Genomic DNA, 23,845 nt, shown 5'->3' with positions numbered 1-23,845 from the left:
TAAAATACTGTAGTTTAGGCTCAGTGGAAAGGAGATAATAAAAAACTAATAACACATTAGATCAAAAAGGATGTTCCTAATTTCTATGAATGGATATAGAGGACCAAGGAGACAGTGATACCATGAGAAAGATTAATTTCTTTAGCTTCCAATAACTTCTGAAAAATTAACATTCCTAAATATAGAAACATGAACATCAAAGAAGAACCTTTCATACTTTCAACTGTGAGGAAAAAAAAAAAACAGAAATAAACATAGACATCTGAGTGCCAGGAAAAAAAAATTAAAATCAAGTAGTTACAGTGTATGTACCCACCTCCATGTTCGATATACAAGTGCTTTCAGATAGGTGTAAAATTCTATTTTTAATAAAGATGTTCATAATTACATTATTTGGGAGATTTACTTTCCAAGAGTTGTAAAGCTATTGCAACAACAATCTGCTAGCTGAGCTCTGTTTGAAAACATTGTTGTGGCAGCCACTTTTAGCTCGATTTAAGGCTCTTTAATATAAGACTGTAGTATATTCTTTAATATAAGTTGTAGCATCTTCTGCCAGTCTGAACAAATATTCCCATGCAAGCAGTCTTGTCATTGAAAAACTTCAAATTGCTAATTTTAGCAAGAACTAGAACACACAATTTACCACACATATGATGAAAAAAATAATTATACACATGTGAACATCTAAAATCTCAGTTGGCAGCCAAAAAAATTGAATTCTGTTGAGCGCTTACTCCAGACAGTGCACAGAAATATACAGCAGCAAATATCAAAGTGCCAGATCACTCATTTTGCTTACACAGTGCCTGTTCCAGTTGCTACAGCCAGGAGACACTGAGGATACTCAAGCTGTGCAGTAGGCATATCTCTCTCAGGATCAATAAATGGGATCTACCCCTACAATCTTGCTCTCACAGCTGCATCACTAGAAAGCCTTAGTCTCTGAAAAGATGTTCCAGTTCTTCCCCCACCTCACATTTCTTCCCTTCTCTATTCCTTCTCACTGTCCCAGTAGGAAGAAGATTTAGTCCCTGTGGGTGACGCTGGGTCCCAGGATGGCAAATGGGGTTTCTGACCTGGAAAAGATGAGAGGTAGTAGGCACCCAAAGAAGCTGTCAGAAACCACTGTCTTTCCTCTGATCTCCAAATGCCCTGACCACAAGTCAGCAGAGAAAACCCTCCATGGATTTTAGTCTCCAGTCTGGAGAAGAATTTGAGTTCAAATCTCATCTTCTAGGCAGGTGCAACAATCATGGACATTTTACTCAGAAAGGAGTAACAGCAAAACTTCTTTTTCTTCTTCTAGACAGTGGGACACTCTGTATCAGCTATCACCTCTAAAGTGATTGACTCCTTGCTGTTATTCTTCATAGACAGGATTTCTAATGTGCAGTCTTAAATCAGGCATGTCAGTCCCAGAGAAGGATGCTACTGTTCTCTCTCTCATTCTCAAAGCATATCTCAGATGATGTGTCTTTTCTAGATTTTCAAGAGGTACCTTTCACTCTGCATTTACTGCAGTCAGATGTATTTAAAATATTTTTATATTTTCAGCCTTTAACATACTTTTCTCCAAATCTTTTTTTTTTCTAGATTTATATTTGTTTTATAATTACCTTGCCAAAATATCTGCTCTATCGTGTCTTCTTCATTTGAGTACAACTTCCATTTGTTGAAGGATGTCTTTTTGCCTCTATTAACCTCTTTTTCTGACACATTTAATCATTCTGATTGTTTATTTGTCCCTTTGGAGCCTTCTTCATTTGATGATTTATGTTTGCCAATATTACTGTTATTTTAAACAGTCTCCAGTGCATGCATGTTGCCAATTCAACTTACCCTTTACATTTCCTTTTAATTATTATCCTCATTTTTGTGTAGTTCCCATTTTCTACCTACCTATCTTCAAAGATATAGCAAGGGTTGTTTCCTCCTATAAGGATTTTGAGTTTGAATACATCTGCATTAAGACTAACGCTATGGTTGATTCTCTTTTGGTTCTCTGAAATGTTCAGTGTGGAAATACACTGTATTGGACAAATGTATGTAAATGAGTCAAAGCCTTTTAAAATGCAGGGTTTTAGCAACAAGCCTTTTCATATTATTTCAGACTATATTGTTCCATTCTTCCTGTTTGAACGCAGGCATTTTAATGTAGTGCCCAGAGTATGGTCTCCTCTGCAAGCCACAGTTTCCTCTGTGATCAAGAGAGACCAAGTGCCAACTTCTAAGAAAATTAACACCTTAAGCGGGCTGAACACTCTTCTGAATGTGGTAAGCCTTTTTTGTTGACTTTGTAAGGATGCTAGAGAGACTGTGTTCTTAATTTAGGCACTGTGGTTAAGTATGTAAGCTTATGTGGCATGAATCCAGGCCTAAGACCACAGATTTTAGGTAGACAAAAAGCAAATACAGATAGTGACTCCAGCTGCCAAAAGTATTTTATTCATTTTAGCCATTTTAAAGTAGTATTTTGAACATATAACCTACCCAAAATACAAATAAGTTAGAATTATATGTAAACTAGATTTCTGTGCCATTAATGTTAGTACTTTTACAATCAGATGGTCAGTGTTTAGACGATACATATGAAATTTATCTAGTTACATTTAACATCACTATCCTTTGTGGTATTTATTTAAGCTATACCATGACACAGTTCAAGTAAGGTTCAAAATATGGCAAGAATAGCATCTTCTGAATCAACCCTGTTTACAGCTTGGAGAGATTTGTGGAACACTTTGCTCAGAAAAAAAGTTTTACATTAAACAATATTGAACTAGTCAGTCGTAAAATATTATTAAAAAATGCAGGAGATGCGATGTAATGGCGGAATGAACAATGAAGAATTTTCATACTGAAGGAAAGTTGCTGAAGGAAGTACATACTCTTGCTGAAGCCCTACCTGTCTGTAATTATTACATTTATTGCATTACTACTTGTAGTCCATTTAGAATCCTTAACAAAACGTTCCCAGATACTGAGTTTTCGTTAGATTTATTTTCATACCTCTTTAGAGAAGCATAGGTAGAAAAAAAAGTTGCTAAAAATTTGTTATGGAAAGTCTAGCTCACTAAACATTTTGACATTAGACAAAACACTTCAGCATGTTCAGATCCTGCTTTGCAAAAATAAAGAAGAAAGATTATGTTCAGGTTGGCTTGATGTTGCAAAAGATAGATGGAGAGCAAGCTGGATGAATTTTCGCTAAAAGGAAGGCCAACTAGAAGACTGTAATCTGTTTTAAACCATTTTGAACTTTTATAGGTATTTTATGGCTTTTCCTGACCAATCCAGAATGGAATAGCAGTGCACATACAGGGTGAGCACAGGTGCTCTCAAAATGTGCTCACTCCTGGCAGGTCCATGGTGGAAGTTACACACTGAGAAGCCACCAAGACAGCTCCAGACACAGCCCCTGTGTCAGGCTCTCAGCGGTTACCCCCCAATGCATGTACAATGCATGCTTAGCACCAGCAACTATGCAATGTTATGTGAGCTTGCTTGCCAGCAAATATGCAATGTACACCCATGGTCCTGGAACCACACAGGAGCACAGAAATTTAAACCCAGTTCTTTCTTCTTTATACCAGACTGATCAGTAGCAAGATGTGTGCAATGAGTCAACTGCAAGACTTTCTTCACTGTGGTGAAGATAAATACTAACAGTCTATGAATTTATTGTTAATTTTTCAAACAGAAATATATGCATAATTTAATGTTAAGGTCTTTGCCTTAATATTTAACATTGGTCTCTCTGTCTTTTAACATTTTCTTTCTTTCATTCTTGGAGCAAGTGGAGATCTCCAAAAAGAAAAAGAAGGTTTTTTATTTAGTCCTCAGTAGTTCACATTTCATTCTTCCAGAATAGTCACTTTATAATAGAGTAATCACAGTGTAAATGTCAACAGAGAGACTGTTTAAACATTTCAAGATGGAGGGCACATTTCAAGTTGGAGGACAAGGATAGAGATGTACAATTGCACAAAGATTTGCAAAGGTTCAACAAAAAATCCAGCACAGTTAAAAAAAGAGTAAAACATGCAAATACTCATTAAAAAAAAATCTTAAAAAACATTTTCCCATTCAAATGAGAAAAATAGAAATTGCTGTGCAAACTAGAACAAATGAAATACTAAAGTGTCTCAAAAATTCTTTAAGAAGCAACTAAAAGCAAAAGGATACCCATCACACTTTTAAAAGAAATACAGTTTTAAAATAAAAAGATTAAGGGGTAAAAGGAGATCTTAAGGAAAAGTCATCTATATGTCCTCTATCTCTTCTTTTCTTGTCTGAAGTATTTGTAAATGGCCATTCTTGTATATCAGCCAGGCCTATTGTTATAGTTTTTGAATCTTAGATCTGCATTATATCAATACAGGGCAAAGTTCTTAACACAGCCTGAAAAATCTGCACCAGAAGAAAAGCTACATCTGTATTTCTCATTTGAATCAATAAAAACAAAGTAAGCAGAGAGAAACCTCAGAATAGAATATCTCAATGTTAATAAACTTAGTTAAAAAAAAAACAAAACAAAACAAAACAAAAACCAACACCTAATTAGAGTGAGAAACAGTCAGCACCAGTTTGAGCACCCAGCAAACCAAAGCACCCCAACTCAGAGCAGTAGCTCTGGCCTTGTAACATCTCAACTTTACTGAGAGCACAACAAATTGCATTTATAGCACAGCAGATCCAGCAAAACATTTCCTGGAATTCCTGAGTGAGGAACCAGCCTTTATCACCGTATTGTTAGATTGATCTCCAAGTCAAAAAGTACATTTGCTTAAGAAATCAGTTTGTGTGCATTATCATAAAAACAATGCCTTTGCTCCTAGAATATGTTCATTTTGACTGAGTAGTTGAATGGCTCAGAGGGTTTTGAATACTTAATTGAATGAATATTTCATACAAATTCCCTGTGGTACAATAATTTTCTCTGATAGCTACCAAATCTCCAAAGTGAATGCTCCATTTTGGCAGATGTGCAGAGAAGGTTAAATGTGCTATTGACATGTTTTAAGAAATATTAAACAAATGCCTTTTTCAGGACTCTCTTAATTATTTTTTCATAAAAAAATTCTTCTAATTAATCTAATTAAACATAATGGTTTGCATATTGGGTATTTTTTCTGTTAAAACATATTTTTGTGTAAGAATTCTATTTTAAAACTTTACACCTATTAGAATTGTTCAGATATTCAATCCATTAAGTTCTTTACAGTTGTTATGGTAATCAATTTATTTTTTTAAGGAAGCAGTGAGTATGGTAGAGTTTGGACATTATGTACATTAAATTGGTAGAGTGCTGAGAAATGTCTTGTTTATCTTATATTGCAGAAAACATGATCTTCTATCCCCTTTGGTCCAGCTCTTACTGCAACAGTCAGCAGACTGTGTGTTCGACATTGCTCCTTTAAGCAAAAGTATATTTTTGAGTTTTATTTTAGGCTCTTCATGCTTTTCTTCAGTTTGTATGTTCACTGAAGCTATTGCTTGGCTCTTCTTCCACCAAATAGGGGTAATACAGAACATCTTCGGTAAAACAACATCATCTTGATGTACTGTAACACCCACTGCTCTGTTTCAGACTGTTCTTGTGAAAAGTTAAATGCCACATTTCAATTTTGTTTCTTAATCAGTTCTGGAAATAACTAATGGCAGCACAATTCATTTCTAGATATAATCTATTCACATTTACACTAACAGAGATAAAATTGTTAAGGTTTACTTATATCTCATGAAGATATCAGTATCCATCTTATGTTCAGAAATGTTTTTCATGTGGTTGTTGTGTTCCAAAAAGCTCAGATGTTAGAATAGTGTGGTGGAAGAGAAGTTCAGAAACTCAGATACAAATTAGGTGCTACCTAGTTATGGTTTTCATATCTTATTTTTAGTGAAATTGATTGGAGTTGTGCAGTATTTGTAAGGACATCACTTGTTCTTGGAGCTGCCATAGATACCAAATGCTTTGATCACAACACGTACCTGTAGTACAATTAGTGCAGCCAAAGGAAAACATGAATTGACATAGGGGATGAAGTTTTGGGAGACCAAGAACAAGAACTTTCCAGTACCAGCTCTTTGACATCCTTGGCTTTTCTATTTGAAGCAATTGAATGTTGTATGCCAACTATTTTCATAAGTATTTTCTTCAAGGAGGTTTCTGTCCACCAGAGAGGAAAAAATATCTGAGATTTAAACAAATCTGTGCTCTAACAATTCAGATAAGATGTGTTAGCATGCTGTTCTGTCTTTTAAATACTACTGAGTTCAGGCCCCCACTCAAGTAATAGAGTATGAATGCACAGAAATTTACATCTGTATTTTCACTGTATTTTCCACCATATACAAGAAATCCTGGGAAAAGTGGGGAGACAGATGAAGTTAATGTATCTGTATGTTTGTATATCTGTATATATGTTTGTGTAGAGTAACTTGCTTATGCAAAACAAAGTTACCTTTCTTCTCACTTGAACATAAACTGTCTTTAAAGGGCGTTTTATCTTACATGATGTCCTTACACACTACTAAGACACATGAATTGTAAAAAAACCAGAAATTAAAGCAATTGTCATTTTCATGCATCAGGTATCTTTAATCTGCTGATTTAAGTTTTAATATTTAAAGGAAGTACAAAATAGAACTGATCGGGTCAGAGTGTTTAACAGTGAATGCAATGCACTTAAACTAAAGATGTAAATTGAAGCAAGATGCAAAACAACCACTTTCAGTTAGGAAGCTGAAGAAATTAAAGTGTATATAAAATAGCTAAACACCTGAAAAAGGAATCGAAATCTTCAGTCCAGCCAACAACTGAGTTCAAACTGTTGATGACATTATGTAGAGGCTGAAAATAGTAACAATATTATAGAGCCTTCCCTGAATTCTTGTCACAAAAGGATTGCCTGATAAGGCTGGAGCAGGGAGATAAGTACATAAAGCTGAATAAGACATGGTAGTGACTGAAAGGCAGAAAATAGAACTTAATAGTTAATGCTTAAGGGACAGTACAGTGCTTATTTGGAAGATTAATTATCTGAAAAGAAAGACTGAGTGAGTATGCAGACACACCAAAGCAGGCAGTAACAAAGAAAGTGAGAGAAGGTAGTGACACACTGGCCAGCTTTGTAGAAGAGGGATCTCTGTGTAAGCAAGTTTCAAGTAAATAAATTTAATGTGTATGAAATATTGCTGTGCACTTTTTCCTCCCCCTCCTCATGACTGTTTTACAGAATCACATTTACATGCCCAGCAAAGACTTTTTCACTGGATTCATTGTGCAGTACTAAGCCCTCCCTTGTGCTGTAGGAAGTGGCAGGAGGTATCACCACGAACCTCCATGTGGCAGAAGCAAGCAGCTGGGTGTTAATAGCAGAATATCAGCATCTGATCTGTAATAAGAAGTTCCCTAGAGTACCCACTTCCCAGCAACGTAAATGCAGCAATTTGCATGTTGCTCAATTAATATGTCATTCCTTATTTATGTTTGCAGTCTTTACATATTTTACATCCATGACTGATGATGTAGATACAACAGTACAATAAACACATTAGAAAAACCAGATGGGTGGGTGGATGAGATTAGATTATCATTGCTGTCATCGCCATCACAGATCAACCAGATACAGTCTGATCAAACAAGAAATCCACTTCCACTTAATTAGCATATCCTCACTGTACTATAGTTTATTGGGAGGTACTGTCTCGTAGCACAATCTATTAAAATGAAATGCTATGATGAAATGCTGTGAGTGCAGGCTTCATCTGCTCTTCTCTTAGTATGTTTCCTAGGACACCCTGACAACATTAGTACTTTTTGTTTGTCCCCAAATAGTCTGTGTCTGAAACAAAATCCATCAGACTCCTGATCTGAGTGATGGCTTCCATCAATACAAACCCCCTCCCAAATCAACCCAAAATCTCCCACCAATCCAAATGTTAAATAGGCAAACTCCAGATTCATCTAAGACACTCAGAGATGTGGAACACCTCTCTAGGCCCATTAGAAGGAAGACTTCAACATTTAAGTTGTATAGTGTCTTGTGCTAGGGGGCATGTTAAATCTCCTTTTTCAGTCCTACAAAGAAGTCAGTAATTTCAGTAGTTGTGCTTCTAGTTATAAAGTAACTGTCTTATGCTAGCTTCCTGCTGGATGACTAACCAGATCAAAGGAGAGCATAGTATTAACATGCAAAGCTGTGTATAAAAGACTTAATAAAATTCTATCAGGTTCTAGCACCAGGGTATGCCATACTTGTTAAATCTTGGCAAATGTTCTAAAAAAATGGCCATAATATACAATCATTTCTCAGGATATGCCATAATTTTTTCCTCATGCAGCCTGGTTTTTTAACTCTATGGCTAGTGATATAAGCTAGACATAGAGATTTCTTTAATAGAGATTTATGTGGTTTCTCTAATGCTTTAATCTTTGCTTCCATGGTTTCCTCCCTATCACAGCTTCCTGTTAGAAACCTGTCAACCCATCTCATTAATTTCTTTCTCACATTCCCTATGATGTGCTATGATCCTATGTATGTTTAATAAATTGGATGTATGGGAGTGAGATATCGCCTCAGAAGGGGTTGAAGAGAGCTTTTATATCAGGCAGAAGATTATTTCTGTCTGTCTCTGTGGTTACAAATACATACCCACCATTTTCTACTAACACATCTAGGTAATGTATCTGGTTCATACTAAGTGATGCAGTAAATTTGTCTCAAATATTCTAGGAAACTTTCCAATTTTACCCCTTTCCCTTTCTATCATAAATATTGATGTATCAACTTGTCTGAACCACAGATGTACCTTGAGCTAAAACTGTTGAGCCAAATAAGTTCATTTAATTGAGGATTTCTGCATTAAAATGTATAATAATTTTTGCTTTGTACTAGTTCTAAGTGTATTACAATGCACTTAATTCTGTGTGTACATTTGTGTAAATATGCTGTTTAGACATATTTCAGAACTGTCTACCTCTTCACCAGACTCCTATATATGACCCATTTTTTATTAGCAAATGTTGAGAAGGTGAGGATTTGATTCATTGAATACTGAGCATGTGTCAAGCCAGCAATTTAATGCTAGATGCAGTGGACTCAATCAGAGCATCAGCTGTATGCTATTCAACTGATTAAGCAGGAGTTGCACCCACCTCACTAGAAATCAATAGAGAGAACAATGTGTGGAGAAAGGTAGCACTGTTATGTTCAGAGCAATGTGAAACCCAGAGAAATGTACAGGGAATCATCAACAGAAAAAAGAAATTGTATTTTCAACATTCTGGGGAAAATACTTTATTTCTGCTATAGTTCTAGAGTACTGAAGGTGTTGAGACTCAAACAAAAAATAGGGCTTTTAGGTTTTCTAGGGAAGATGTAGTGCTAAAACATCTTCAATATTTACATCAGCAAAGCCAGCAAGAGAGCTCTGCTGTACAACTGCTCCAGGTAACTTTTCCATTGTGTGCACAACTGTTCATAGGCTTAAAGAGATAAATGCATAACTACCATGTGTTAAAGCTGCTACAAGTGGGCATTAATAAAATAAATATCGGCTCCTACGAAGAAAGGTAGGTTCCTGCTGTAGTTACAAAACAAAAGGATACTTACACTTACTAAGCAAAGGTACTTCTTCAGCAGTTCAGCGGTACACACCTTGGTTTTGCGAAGTATAGAAACCTCCTAAGGCTGCAGAGTGACTAAGCAATATGACACTTCTTAGTACTGCTAAAAGGGAAGCCACAGGGGAATTAGCAGTTCCACCTACATACTACTTTGATGGCCCTTGCCTAGTCCAGTGTACATATTTATTCCCCTAACTAGATGCCCAAATATTGAAAACTAGATGTAATGAGATCTGATTTTTCTCCCCGTGAAATCCAAATACCTGTGGGTTTGAGAAAAAGGTGAAGATGAGAGCTAGAAGACTCAGTCTTCTATTTCTCCCTCTTTCTACTCACAGCAATTAGGAACTGTTGTGATAGTGCTCATATTTTAGTTAAGTTAGTAGGAGACCCTCAGGTTTTTTTCGATATAAATATTGATTGCAAGCCGAGATAACCACATATGATAAGCTTTGAAGCCTTTCTAGAACCTCTTCATTACTGAAAAAAATATATATAGTACCAGCAACTACTCAAGACAATATATTACAGCTTTTCTGTGCCTCTGTCTTTCCAAGTTAATGGTTCTGCTATCATACCATCTTTTGACCAGTTGCACAAATCCATTTTTTTCTTAGATTTTTCCATGGTAGTTTTTATGATAAATATGTGAAACTACCAAAGTGAAGTCCTCTTTTTCTCACTTCTTTTCACAGATACCTTTTTTTCCCTTTCCAAAAGCTGACAATAAATGGAGGAAAACATATGCACTGAATTAATTCTCTCTTTTCTCATTTCAAAATTCAAAAAGTATGGAATAGCATTAAACTATTAATTCCCTTCCTTTTATACTCTTTTTCAGTTACACATATCCTTTAGATCCTTTTCTCCATGCCAACTATATACACATGTATGAAATTTTTAACAGATTTGATGACGACCTTAATTTCAATGACATAAATAAATAACATAATAAAGCAGCAGATACTACCCTACCACTTGTTAACTAACTCAACATAGAAAAGCAGTCATAGATAAGAAACCAAACTTTATCCTATCCACAGCAGCACACTACACAAATGATAGATAGATAGATAGATAGATAGATAGATAGATAGATAGATAGATAGATAGATAGATAACCACTCTAACAAATAAGAATAGAAATAAGCTCTCTAAACTCAAAAAATGCTTTTCTGGAGTTATTAGAAGGTTATATATATGCTGCTTGAAGATAACACATTTATCTCACTGTCTCCCCCAAACTCCCTCTTTCTGAGTAAATCCTTCAACTAGATGGTACAATCTTGGCTTCACACAGGACACTCATAGGTTTTGCTGGGAATAAAATCTACTACTTTTGAACATAAGGTGATGAGAGCAATATGTCTAATTGCATTTAGTTTGAACATTATAAATGGGCTGTTAAAACAGCACTGAAGTTTAAATCCAGCAATCTGTCATAAGCTTTAGCAAGAGTGGTTATGGGGGTTATATTGTCTTTTTTTATACACACTGTCCTGAATTGTAGGGAGTATTAAATTAATTTCTTTAGTTGTACCTCTCTCATCCTCATTTCATATTGGATTTATATGCTTTCACCTTACAAAAAGGTGAGCAGCTAAAAGGTCCTGCCCTTGTTAGTTGCAGTCCAGAAAGATCTAAAACTTCGAATTCTTATAATTTCTCTTGAGATAAATGCCCTGAAACCATCTTCAACATCACAACGAAAGAACAGTGTAAGGAAATACATCAGGGTTCTTCTGCTGCATTTTGTGCCCAGTTCCAAGGGGTAGTGATCTAAGTCAGAAGGTGGAACATGGGGCTGTTTGACATGGGTAATGGCATTGGACCCAGGCTATGATTTTGCTGTCCTAACCCCCACCATAAGTAAGTGATCACAGAACACAATTAGAAGTGGCAGGATTAGGCTTTTAATTTCTGTAAAGCTCTTGTAAGATAAGTGTTCATCATATCTGTGTTGTACTGATTGCAAGAGTCCTATTAAAGTACAATAAGAGACTGAAAACAGTTTGAGTGTTATTGCCCCTGGTCAAATATTGCCATAATGCTGAGAAGAGAAATCTCTACTGTCTTTAAAATATTAGCCTGGAAGCAACAGTACTTCTGTTAACTTTATTCATTTTTACTAGTTAAGTGTGGGTTTTCCTCAACTCAGTATGATAGAATTTTTGCATAGTGTTTAAAGTAGAGATCTGCCTGCAACTCCTCATGTAAAGAACTGATTTTTCAAGTTGGAATTGTCGCCAGTACTCTGTAGGCATATTCCTCTCATCCTCACATTTTCCCAGCTATTTCATCTGCAAGTAGAAGTCCATGATTTCCAGCAGCAGCACTTGGACAGCAAGATGATTTAGCAATTTACCACTACCTAAACCAGGAGATTTTACTTCTTCTTCCTTTTCTCCTTTTTCTTCTCTCTGTTCCACACAAAATTGATTTCAGGGAGTTGACAGGACAGCATGAATGGGACTTGTTGGAGTGCAGGAAGGTAAGGCTTGTGAAGGGAAAAGATGCAAAATCTTCCCACTTGGTGACAGACTCATTAGGTTGTTTTGGCTGCTTATGAAAACACACCTTCTGATTTCCACGACCTATTTCTGTAACCTGCCACAATCCCTTTCTTGTGAATAGGGAAATTTCTAAATACCTCTATAACAGGCATGTTATCAATCAGATGTTGAACTATAGCAAAAGTATACTTATTCCAGCTTTCAAAGTATGATAGAATAAACATATGGTCTTTCATAGAAACATATAGGCATCTAGGTATACATTATTTTATGCTAATACAAATACTTTGGCAATCTACAGTTCTGGTTCTTAGGACCAAAAAAAAAAAAAAATTCTTCTTTTATGATATAATTAGTTGCTTTTTGAAATCTACAAGTCATTGAAGTCAATGATAAGACTAAATCAAACTCATCTCCTCCATTTGGGAGTCTAGTTATCAGATATGTCACAACAGCTAGGTCATTTATTGTCCCTCTGTATTTAATGGGAAGAAGTATCTTCAGACTATGATTTGTTCTCCCTGTCTTTGGGAAAAAGTGCTCTGCGAAAAAAGCTCATCACTTCCCAATCAGAAGAATTCCATATGGTATGCTCAGGTAAGATGTCTAGTTTTTACAAAACTGAGGTTATTATACAGGGCTTCCACAACTTCTTTCTGTCTATCTCAGATTGTCTGTGTGACATTCAGTTGACTTCAATACCTACAGCATTTTCATAACATCAGCTGGAATCCATAAGCAGAAAACTGACATTTCCTCAAATTTCCACACCTTACTCCAATTCTCCAAACTTTCACACACTCACTAACCACTACAGGCTTTGGATCAAGACCAGAAAATAAGACATGGCTGGAGTAAACATGAATGAGTCTCTAATAATGAAAGATAAAAATCTCTTACTTGAAAAATGCCTTTACTAAAAGGTTTATACATGTGCCAATAACTTCAATAACTATTATTTTCTTTTATTTAAATTATTTTCCTTTCCTTTGTTTTGTTTTGCTTCAGAGACTATATAACAATAAATCTCTTGACACCAAGTGTCTTCATTGTGTATGTATCCTTTATTTCAGTTTAAGAACTATATGGCAAAGTGACTGTTCACATTAAAGAATACGTGTCATAAACCTCAAACCCTACTGCGTATCAATTCATACTAAACACAAATGTTCAAAAAATATTTTGAATTATATTGTCAAAGTTGAATAGCTGAAACATGGGCTACACAACATATTTAAAGAATACAAGATTCTGGCAAATGCAGTGGAAACCTGGAAGTTCCCAGTGATTACAGATTGAAGCAAAGCTCTAGTGTGCACTTTAGGACAATTAACATTATGCAACAGTAGAAACAGATATAACTGAAACATTAAAAAAAACCTGGTTTATGGTCTAAGAGGTATTTGAAAGTCATCTACACATGGTTTCTTGACTCTGTATTTCTGAAAAGGTAAATAACTAATTAAACATACTGGTAAACAACACCAATAACTGGCATTATAATGTAGTGGTTAGTAAGGTATGACTAAAAATCTAGATTCCAAGCTTCAGTTCCTGTCTAGCTTCCTGACTTTGTATGAAATGTTGTTTGCTTTGGTTCAGCTTATTTAACCCTAAAGCAGGATAATAATAGTTCCCAGGGCATAGTGCTTCAGAGCGTATTTTGGGGAATTAACTAATTGACATGTGTGTGGTGTGTTACATTCCTTTAAAGTGTACAATATACTCTTAATGTGATATACTATTATTTCGCTGAGGGATTCCATTGACTGATGGCAGGATGCACAGCCATGGAGAGCTCTTCAAATCAATGTCTCTCCTGATCAATTAGGTAGCAGCAGTGATCATAAATATCTTATTTTTATCTCCACTTGGCAAAATAATTATGCATTTTCCTCTCATGTGTAGATCCAGTTATTATGATTGAGATCTTTATTATTTTTAGAGTGGATGGCTTCAATAGTCATTGGCTTAAGCTGACACATAGCAGTCAAAGGCGTGATATAATAGGCAGTCAGCACTGTGGTGTACAGCACACAGGAAAGCAGACACTGATTATGAGAAGGTTCTACTTTTCCCCAGAACTACAGTCAAGAATATTAAGATCAAGTCAAAAAAATGCAGATACCAGAACAGGTCAAAACTTGGGAAGTACTCCTAATTTCTCTTTGCTTGGAACAGTGTTATTTACCAATGCAGCTTTTTATACAGCAAATTCTGTCTATTTGATGTTTTGTAAAAGAGAGATGTTGACATAGACCTTTTTCAAAGCCACACACTGAGCCATACACAGTGAGCCATACACAGTGCACGGAAACTCTGCAATACCCCAAAAGTTACCAGGTGCTTTGACTCTAGTATAGAATTAGATCTGGACAGATTTATTTGTCGAACAGAGACTATGAAGCTAAAACCCTATAAATAGCTTATTACACACAGGATGATTCTGATTCTTAAGCTGTCTTTAATGGGGGAGATCAGGTAACTCCATGAGGTAGCAATATGTGATCTTGACAGGCTTCTGGATGAAACCAATATTTGAGGTGTTATATTTTGGAGGTATATCAAGATGCATGATCTAGTAAGACATATACAGATATAACAATATCTATATATCTACATACTGTGAGATAAAGTTGACTGAACTTTCATACAGTGTCCCTTATTGTAATTTTAGGCATGTAGACAGTCTGCTATTTTAAAAAATATGCTTAATACTGTGGTACAATGCCTATTAATACAATCCTAGTATTACCATTCAGTAGCTGTTTGCTTATAATTTTCAACATTATAATGTTATGCTAAATGTAGCTCTTCATACTCTAATCAGGTAGATCACCTCATTTTTCAACTCAGGTGCCTTTTTATTAATTGAACTCATCTTTCACTTAAAGAGGACAAATAAAAAAGGGGCCAGAATCACTTATTAATTTCCTATGTAATCACAGTTTTGCACAGGCTGGTCTGAAGCCACATTGGCCAGAGCCCAAAGAAAATGTTTTGGGATAAAGATGGGACAAAATCCAAATAACTCCATTCACATTATGAGCCTGAGAAGCTCCCAGGTGCTGTGTGCCTCCAAATTCTATTGTATTACATCCTGAAGGGGCTCAGTCCTCCTCTACACAGTTACTACAGCACCTACCAGACTGTAGGCTATTCTTCCCATCCTTCCAGTGCCACATTGTTTGAAATGTCCAAGACTACTAGAAAGTAGTAACATTTTTCTGAAGTATAAAGTAATGGAGTCAGGTTTGCTACCCTCACACATTCTCTCTTCTTTGTCCAACAGGATACAGACTACTTTCAGCACACCAGCTAGAGCAGGAAGGACAAGGGACTCCCTGCCTTGCCCAGAAAACATTGGAAGAAAAGGCACAGCAGAAATGATGTGCAGATGCACACAAGTGTGGGTGCTGGAAGGTGTCAATACCTGAGCACTCCTCAGCAGGCAACTGTCACACCAACAGGTGCAAAATTAATCTAAGCATTTCAAGGAGAGTTATGGAGAGGGTGTATGCTTCACTTCTTTACATTACAGCAAGTGTTCAAAAGCCAAGAAAAGGATATTTGATCCTTTCAACAGACAAGGATTGTGTTGCTTTTTACTCATAGTTGAACCTCTAGGAGAAAGAGATAGAAAAAAAAAATGAAAACATAAGTTTTCCCATTACACTTTAAATTTATCTCATCCAGGACACAAGCCAATGTCATACTACTTGTTACTTTTTCTGTATTATTGTTGCAATTACTTTATTTACAAGATTTTACTGAAATAGGAGTTAACATGCACAGAATATATCAGCAGGGTGTGAAATGAGGTCCATGGACTAAATTAAGATCTTTTTCTAATGAAACCACTTCCCTGTCAACAAGGTTTTTATGGTTGCTTTATAGTAGGGGGAAGGGGGAACAGAAAGTATTTGAAAATTAATTAAAACCAGAAAACAGTTTTGACATTTTTATCCCAAAATCTATGAAATTGGCAGGGATTTTCTCACTGATTTCCCTGGTCATTGGTTCAAGCCCCTAGATGAACAAATAGCAATTAAAAAATAAAAATGAATCAGTCTAAATGGCAAGACACAGACTTACAGTTCTAACAATGTAACATAGCTACTGTTTATTGTAGTCATATGTTTATCTGTAACACTGGTGTGAAATATAATGAAAATAATGCTTTGATCTGTAAAGAAAAACATAAAAATTAGCTTACCACTTATTCATCTATTTTAAAAATATCAGAAAGAAGGGGTTTTAGACAATTCATCACTAGAAAATTGGCTGTCAGTGAATACAATAATCTCTTTCAGCAAGAACAATGTACTTATTAAAAAGTGTAAATTACTTCTACATCACACAATTTTATCCGTGTTGGTTTGAAAATACTAATTTTTCATGGGCACTTTTCTAACAATTACAAAATTACCTTTACATAATATCTTCAAGACTACAAAGACTTTTAAAAGAAACATTTTAAAATTTGTTTTTAATTAAAAAGATATATTGAACTTCTAGAAGACAGTATTTCCTCCAAGATGTAGAACTCACAATATGCATTAATCCTCTCTGTCTGTGGTTCCTACTTTCTGAATTGCAAGATCTTTATTTAATTATTCAAAATCTATATTAAAACAATTAACATGACCTGTATAAAATGGTAATCTCTGCCAGTGTATATTGACTCCAGGGCAGAAAACAAGATTCCTCTTCAAATGGCAGAAAGGTGTAAAATAATAAAAATTCCCCCTTCACCTTTTCCCCCAGCCACATGGGGAAGGAGAGGCAGAAGCCAGCTCAGGTGAAGCCAGCACTTAGGAGCTAGAGATGGTTTCAAACAGTAGCTGAAACTAGCAGGAGCAGCAGGGACGATCCAGGCTCACCTGGGATCCTACACTCCCTCCACAGCTGCCATCCACAAATGAAACCAGTAACTTGCCGCTGGCAACTAAATCTGCAAATTAGTTTCTTTCCACTGTTTTCTTACCATGTACCACTTCCTCCTTCACCTGCTTGATTAGTTTCTCCCTTTCTTAGGATGACCTTTCTGTTGCTCCCTACTGCATGCATAATTAGTTGTGAATCACCATGCATTGATAAAATACTCCACTCGAGAGAAAAACACATCTGAACTAGAGGTACAGTCTTGCCATGTATCTCTTGTAAAGGAAAAAAATAGCATTTAATTGCGGCTGTAGTTAAGACTGATTATGTTTATAGCCTTTGGACCCATTTGAGACTTTAATGCACAGATCTGGGATGGTGCTGAACTGCTCATTCCATGACATCTCTGCTCTTTGCAGAAGTCTACTTTTTCCAGCAGTGGTGTATCTGGTAAAACTGTACTAATTATAGCTCTTCACAAGGTAGAAGAAGATCTGTGCTTCCCTGAGCAGACTAACTACTATGCATCCTTGCAACTTCTGCTCTTGTCAGTGAAACTCCTTGTACCCACGTGTATAAGTTAAGGTCTGGTCACTATTTATTTATCACATTATCTTGTCTTCCATCTTTTGTCTTCTTTCTTTACATGCTAAATTTGAACTTTTTAGTAGTATGTTTATGTGCCTAATAGCCAGCACAATAGGTGAGGTTTCTAAGCACTACCAGAATAAAAATGAAAGTGAAACAAATATTCTGCAATCCTGTACAGAAACATTTAAGTTCTTTAAAATTTATGACCATTCAAAGCTAGATGTCTGTTCCCATAGGCACATCTGGAAATCCTTGTCTTAAAGTATTTCTGGATCAAAGGACCTTGTCTGGCAAGCAGGCTATTGGTAAGAAACTGAGAATTAAACAGCACAGGTGAAACAAAATGGTTATGTAAAACATTTAGTGGTTCATCAGACATTCAAACTAATGTGTATAATTTGCATTAAATCCCATACCTCTAATAGCTTTAGCTTTAAGTCCCAAGCTCACTTCACCTTAAAAGATTTGCTGGCAATATTCCCACTTTGGTTTTAAGTTAATGTGCTTGTGTCAAAGGGATTGGAAAAAAAAAAAAAAAAAGGCAATTTGACAGGGCTTTCCAGAGTAGTTTTATACAGGAACTTAGCAAAGGACTGGATCGTGGTGCTCCTTCCTTAGAATTGTTAAGTAACTTCCTCTTTCAGGGAGTATTTTTGTGTGATAGCTGAGATAATGCAATAATTTTAATGGAAAAGATGCTTGAACTTCTCAGTCCTTGTGTTGGCTGCTTCCCAGCAAGGTCCATTCAGACACTGTTGTAGTAATTTCTTGATGATGTCTGACATTCTTTGTGACTTAAATTTTTCATCTAAATTACAGGAGCATTTTAAACTGAGGAAGTCTATTGCTCTTTGCTGAACATATGTATATGATGAAGCTGATCTTTTAGAGAAAAAAGGCTGGAATCCCTTCTTTTGTTAACATTATTGGTATACAAACCCTGGTGAATAGTATAGTAACACTAAATGAAAGAAGCAGATATAATCTGCTTCAGGAGGAAAGGACTGAAGTGTGTCTAAAATCTATAACTAGAGAACAGAAAGTAAAGACAAATACTGCTACTCTTTCTCAGGGTCCTGCTCAAAGCTATAGAAAGTCTGGAGTCATAATTTGGTTTTTGTTTCAAAGCCTATGAACAGTCAGTGTCACAACTCCATGACAAAGTGCAAAATTGAGGTTTTTGCTTGTAGTGCTATTTTTCTACAAGGCTGAACTTGAACCATGTCCTACTACTGCAAACACCACGATAAGGAGAAGTGTTCCAGAAAAATTTTTCCACTTCAGTTCTTTGAGCTGCATGAAAGACACTGCACAGAGCCTGTATTGCCATTTTGCTTCTTTGTACAACCAAATGGCCTAAAGGAAAGCAAGAAGAGGGACTGGACTAAGTAGTTAGATTTACAGAGATCAAACCTTGTGGACAGTTGCCTATTTTTTCCCTCTAGCACTACCAGAGGATTTCAAGAGGTAGTGGTTGGAGGGAGTCTGAAGTCTCCTCTTTTTTCATTCTTTTCTGACATTTGTTCTGCAATCCCACGGCTACCCCTGTGTGTCAGCTAAGGGATATCATCTCCCTCAGTGAAAGCTATGTAAAATTCTGGTCAACCAGAAAGAGAAATCCAAACTGGAACAGACATAAAGTAGAGTTATTAGGATGATCAAGGGACCAAAAAGCCCTCTGAGGGAAGACAAAATAATGGGTTTGTTTAGCTTAGCCAAATATGGAGACACATAAAGTACGTTATGCACATTAGAGTGTAATCACCATGCAAATTAAACAACAGTGTGGAAAGCTGGCAACAGAATGACCATATGCAATTTAAAAGAAATGTTCTAAACCTCAGAGGAAAGAGGTTTTCTTCTGAAACAACCTGACAGTAGGAGCAATGGGAACAAAAAAAAAAAAAATCCTGCTGGATTTTAAGGTGGGGTTTATGACTAGGTCATTAAAATGCCTCTGATACTAGAAGACTGCTTTTGCCAAAAGTACTGGTGGCACTGGGGGACTGCTCAGCCACCAGAGCAGTTAAGGTGAGCACATATGTTCAGATAATCAGTAATAACGGACATGGCTAAAGTGCCTTTCCCCCTCCCTCAGCCAGTAAATCCCTACCTGGCAGATTATAAACTTCATGGCATTTTTGAGAAGCAACAAGCAATTCCAGTTACTTAACATTTCATCAAATGAAGAGACTTTTTTTAACACATATACTTTTAAAGTGCTGGCTGTATATAATTGTCCGTACATCAGCGGTAGCAAACTGTTAGCACAGGCAATGGCAGACCAATCATTTTCTGGTAGCAAGGAAAAGTAAAAGCCCTTCAAACAAACCTTTCATGAGAAGACTTAATACAGCAATCAATAAAGACAGAGGAAAATATAGCAAAACAGACAATAAATTTAAGTGTAAGCATGTGCAAACCGGAGGTCTTTTGCTCTTCTCTAAAAAGCTCCTAGCAAATGTACATTTCTACTGCTAAGAGGGATGAGTCTTAAGGGATAATCAGGCTTATATGAGATCCAGATTCCCAGTAAAGCAGGTGATAGAGATTTCTGGTTATTGCAAAGCAGAAGGGTTCAAGGGGAAGGTTCCTTTTGTAGAAATCATGTATCTTACTCCCTCTCTATAATCTTTCATTACTGGTCACTCTCAGCATTAGGTAATTAGGCAAGGTGGAACCAGTCTCACCCTATATGGATCAGTTATATAAATTATTAAATAAAAGGGTATATAGTTAATATATTTTCAAAATTATGGACAATTTTCCAAAATGCATTTCCTGAAGCATTCTGGGGATTCAAAAGCGTATTTTTCTATGCTCTTGTATCTCTTGTGTTCTGAATACAGATGTCACATAGTTTCAGTCCCAGGTGGAGGCAACTGCAGCTTCTAAATCAACATTTGCCTAGATTTCCCAGTCTTTACTCATTGTCCCCTTATTGTTCTGTGTTTTATACTGATAATTCTGTTTTGAAACTTATCTCTGTCTAAATTTAATGTGCCTACACTGCAGGGAGTACTTATCATATTTAACTGGAATCAAAGATTATAAGGGTAAATGCCTATAAGAGACATGTTAGAATTTAAATGTTGACTGTCCTGTTATTGTATGCCAAGCTTAGGAGCATTGTGTGCTGCCTTGTTTAGATCCCTTAATGATCACTGTTCTAACAATGTGAAACTGCCTCCTAGATAAGCATAAAATGTTCCCTCTTGGAGGACTCTCTTTACAATCATTCAAATCAGTGCCAAAGTCTAATAGATTCAGTGGAATATAAATACATCCTTGAATTTTTTTGTGATTGAATATTGAAACTGAAAATAAAAAATATCCAGTGGATGCAAGCATGCATGAATTAAAACAGAAAGAAAATATTTGTAGTTCTCAGAAAGATAACAGAAGTCTAAACCTAATCTTGTATTAGGGGCTAGGAAGGACTGCACAGCTTTAGACTTTGCCCTACATCTGGGAGATATAAGCCATCCTTTGACTAAGTCTGATGACTCTGACTGGTTAATGTGGAATGATTTTTCAATTAAGTTTTTCCATCCTCATTCTAATGGGGCCACTTACCCTACTACATGCTTTTACTGAAATATGAAAACAAACATTTGTTTTGAAAAGTAATGTAACCTATTGCAAAATTATTTTTTCTTAATAGAAAAACAAAATAATTAAATGTTTCTAAAAATATATTCAGACATGATATAATCAAGCAAACCATTTAGAGTAAGAGTGGAAACTGGGACTGAAGTGTGGACCATGACATACTGTAGAAAAAATGATACACAAAACTGTTTCAAGTTTCAATTTTTTTCACAATGCAACATAATTAAATCCAGCAAGGCTTTCCAGGCTGTAATCTGCTGGGTGTTGTAATCTGCCCCTTGCTGAAGTATAACAGAAGTACTTCAAGAAAGCTTTTTCAATATTTCATTAAATTATAACATGAGAGCATCTGCAAAACTGTATTAATTTATAACATGAGGGCACATCAGCAAAACTTTTTTTAGTTTATTAAAAAACATAATGGGTTGCAAACATATCAAATTTCAGTGATGCCTTTAATTTTGGACTTTGCTATTAATGGACTCTCATGCTTCCATGGTGCTCCACTGAAAAAAATGTAAAGGCTAGTTTTTGTCCAAGAGATGCAGCAGCAGCTGAAGTCTGATATTCATAAGTCAGATCACAAGAAAAACATTTGGAACATTGATTTTCTTTGTCAAAAAACACAAAACAGATCAAAATGAAATTATAAAAATGCATTACCAACCATACTGGTTTTTAAAAAAACATATTCCTTGCCTTTTAAATAAAATGTTAGTGAAGCTTTATTCTTCCAAAAGTGAAAAAATCTGTCTGAAGATTACAGAAAGGGCATCTAAAAGAACACATGAAAAATAAACATTTTGCTGCTGAAAAATGACAGTAATTTCTTCTACATGTGCAATAGGCTCTGCATATTTGTTGCCTGCACTGCCAGTGTATGCATTTGCATCTGCTCAAGGAGGATGTTAGATCATATCCTTGCACAGGACAGAATCTCCACAGACAAAGTAGATAGTTGGCAATATCAGAAAAATGTCAACTCAGTCTTTCTCACACTGTGTAAAGCATTTCCATCTCCTTTTGGTCCCAAACTGTGCCAATCCTTTGGGCACAGTCCCTTGCTCCAGCAATCAACTCCTTCCTATTTCTGTTAACACTACCACTTCAGCTGACAGACCATTGCTGTTAGCAGAAATCCAGCAGATTTCCAGACATCTAGGAAACACAGGCAAATGGCCAGGACCCACATTCGTGCCAGTGTTGGCAGCTGTACATATCCCTTCCCCAGATTGCCCAGGCTCCCACAGACTGGAGTCCTAAAGATTTTGCTGCTGTGAGAAAGCCATTTCTTCCATTTAGGCATGAGACCACATCCTCTCTTATTTTTACAGACTTTTTTACTTTTTTCTATGTTCCCCTCTCTCTTCCTGCTGCTGTCTCCCCAGGCATACTGGGAATTAGTAATGTGAACTGGAGGTGTTCCCTCTTCAGTTTTCATTCTCCTTGCAGTCTGAGCATAACTGCTCAGGGAGCCAAAATGCTGATGCAGTCTATGCTCACTTGGAAAGTGAGAAAGCAGCCAGGTGTTTCAGTCCATGTTAGCTGCTAAGAGGCACGGGAGCCACTCCGCAGTCAAAATTTGAGGGAACAGCTAGCCACAAGGGGAAAAACAAATTAACAAAACACATGTCATGTGTACTCCCACCCACCCCCCCAAAAAAAAGAAAGAAAAAGAAAGAAATGGCCTCTCTAATGGCAAACTAGAGACATTATACATGCAGTCCTCCAAGTCTACACATTTCTCTAGCTATTCAGAATTACAAAGCAAGTCTAAGAAAACAACAAATAATTTCTTCTTCTTTCAAGAAAAACAGCCCTCTTTTTTTTTTTCTTACTTTATTCTCTTTGTTAACCTGCAACTATATTTTTTCAGTCTATTCCATTCTTCTTTTCTATTCTTTCATTTTATGTCCTGACAATCCCAGGTGTCCAAAGAGATGTCAGTGCTGTAATTTCCAGAATCCAGCCCCTAAGCTTTAGGCACTCAGTGCTGCACTGGAGCACAGTGTCCATATATGAGTTGTGTATCTCAGAAGAGAGTTAAAAAAGACCTGTATCTTAGATACAGAGGGGCCTAAAATAACACATCGCAATGCTGAGAACATTGACATGGCTTACATCCGATCCCTTTTCCTCAATGTTTTGCATCCCAAAGCCTCTAGAAAAGAAGCTCTGCTCCACATGACCCTGGTTTTTCAAAACATGAGCAGATCTTACTTCTGACTTTCAGAAGGACAGAAAAGACGTCACTGGTGTCTGATGCACTATTTTAAGTAACTGGTCTGAGTTTAGAGCAGTCCTTCAGGAAAAACTCATTTCTGCTTTCTTTTAGGACTGAAGGTCTATCAGTCTTCAACATTTCTATCTAAATACTTGTAAGTGTGCTTAGGATTATCTCAGTCACCACTGCTGAAGGTGCTTACTCCTGCTAGTGGAAGTAGGGGAAACATGAAGGAGAGAAGAATACAAGATGGATGTATATATATATCTCTAGGGGAGAAAGGATGTTGCTTCAGGTGTGGCACACATTTTCTGCAGCCCTGCTGCTAAGGCAAAATGTCCACTGGAGAAAGGCTATTTCCTGGTGGTTATGACACTTGCTTTGGGA

At 36.3% G+C, this 23,845-nt stretch overlaps 1 long non-coding RNA gene across 5 annotated transcripts in view; it reads left to right on the top strand.

Moving 5' to 3' along the window:
- The window catches only part of LOC141944186 (uncharacterized), a 44,511-nt gene that overhangs the window by 4,808 nt on the left and 15,858 nt on the right, over positions 1-23,845 (top strand). The window contains exons 3-5 of one of the 5 annotated variants that reach the window (XR_012629176.1): positions 1,019-1,497; positions 2,148-2,277; positions 15,440-15,617. This is a non-coding gene — a long non-coding RNA (uncharacterized LOC141944186). Of the gene's footprint in view, positions 1-1,015; positions 1,498-2,147; positions 2,278-5,343; positions 6,594-15,439; positions 18,457-23,845 lie in introns of those variants that run through there. The other 4 variants (XR_012629177.1, XR_012629175.1, XR_012629179.1 and 1 more) reach the window with 4 other exon arrangements.

The sequence above is a fragment of the Strix uralensis genome, chromosome 5 (genome assembly GCF_047716275.1).
Source record: "Strix uralensis isolate ZFMK-TIS-50842 chromosome 5, bStrUra1, whole genome shotgun sequence".
Classification (NCBI taxonomy): domain Eukaryota; kingdom Metazoa; phylum Chordata; class Aves; order Strigiformes; family Strigidae; genus Strix; species Strix uralensis.
Note: the sequence above shows the minus strand (reverse complement) of the source record. Positions and strands in the feature narration are given on the sequence as shown.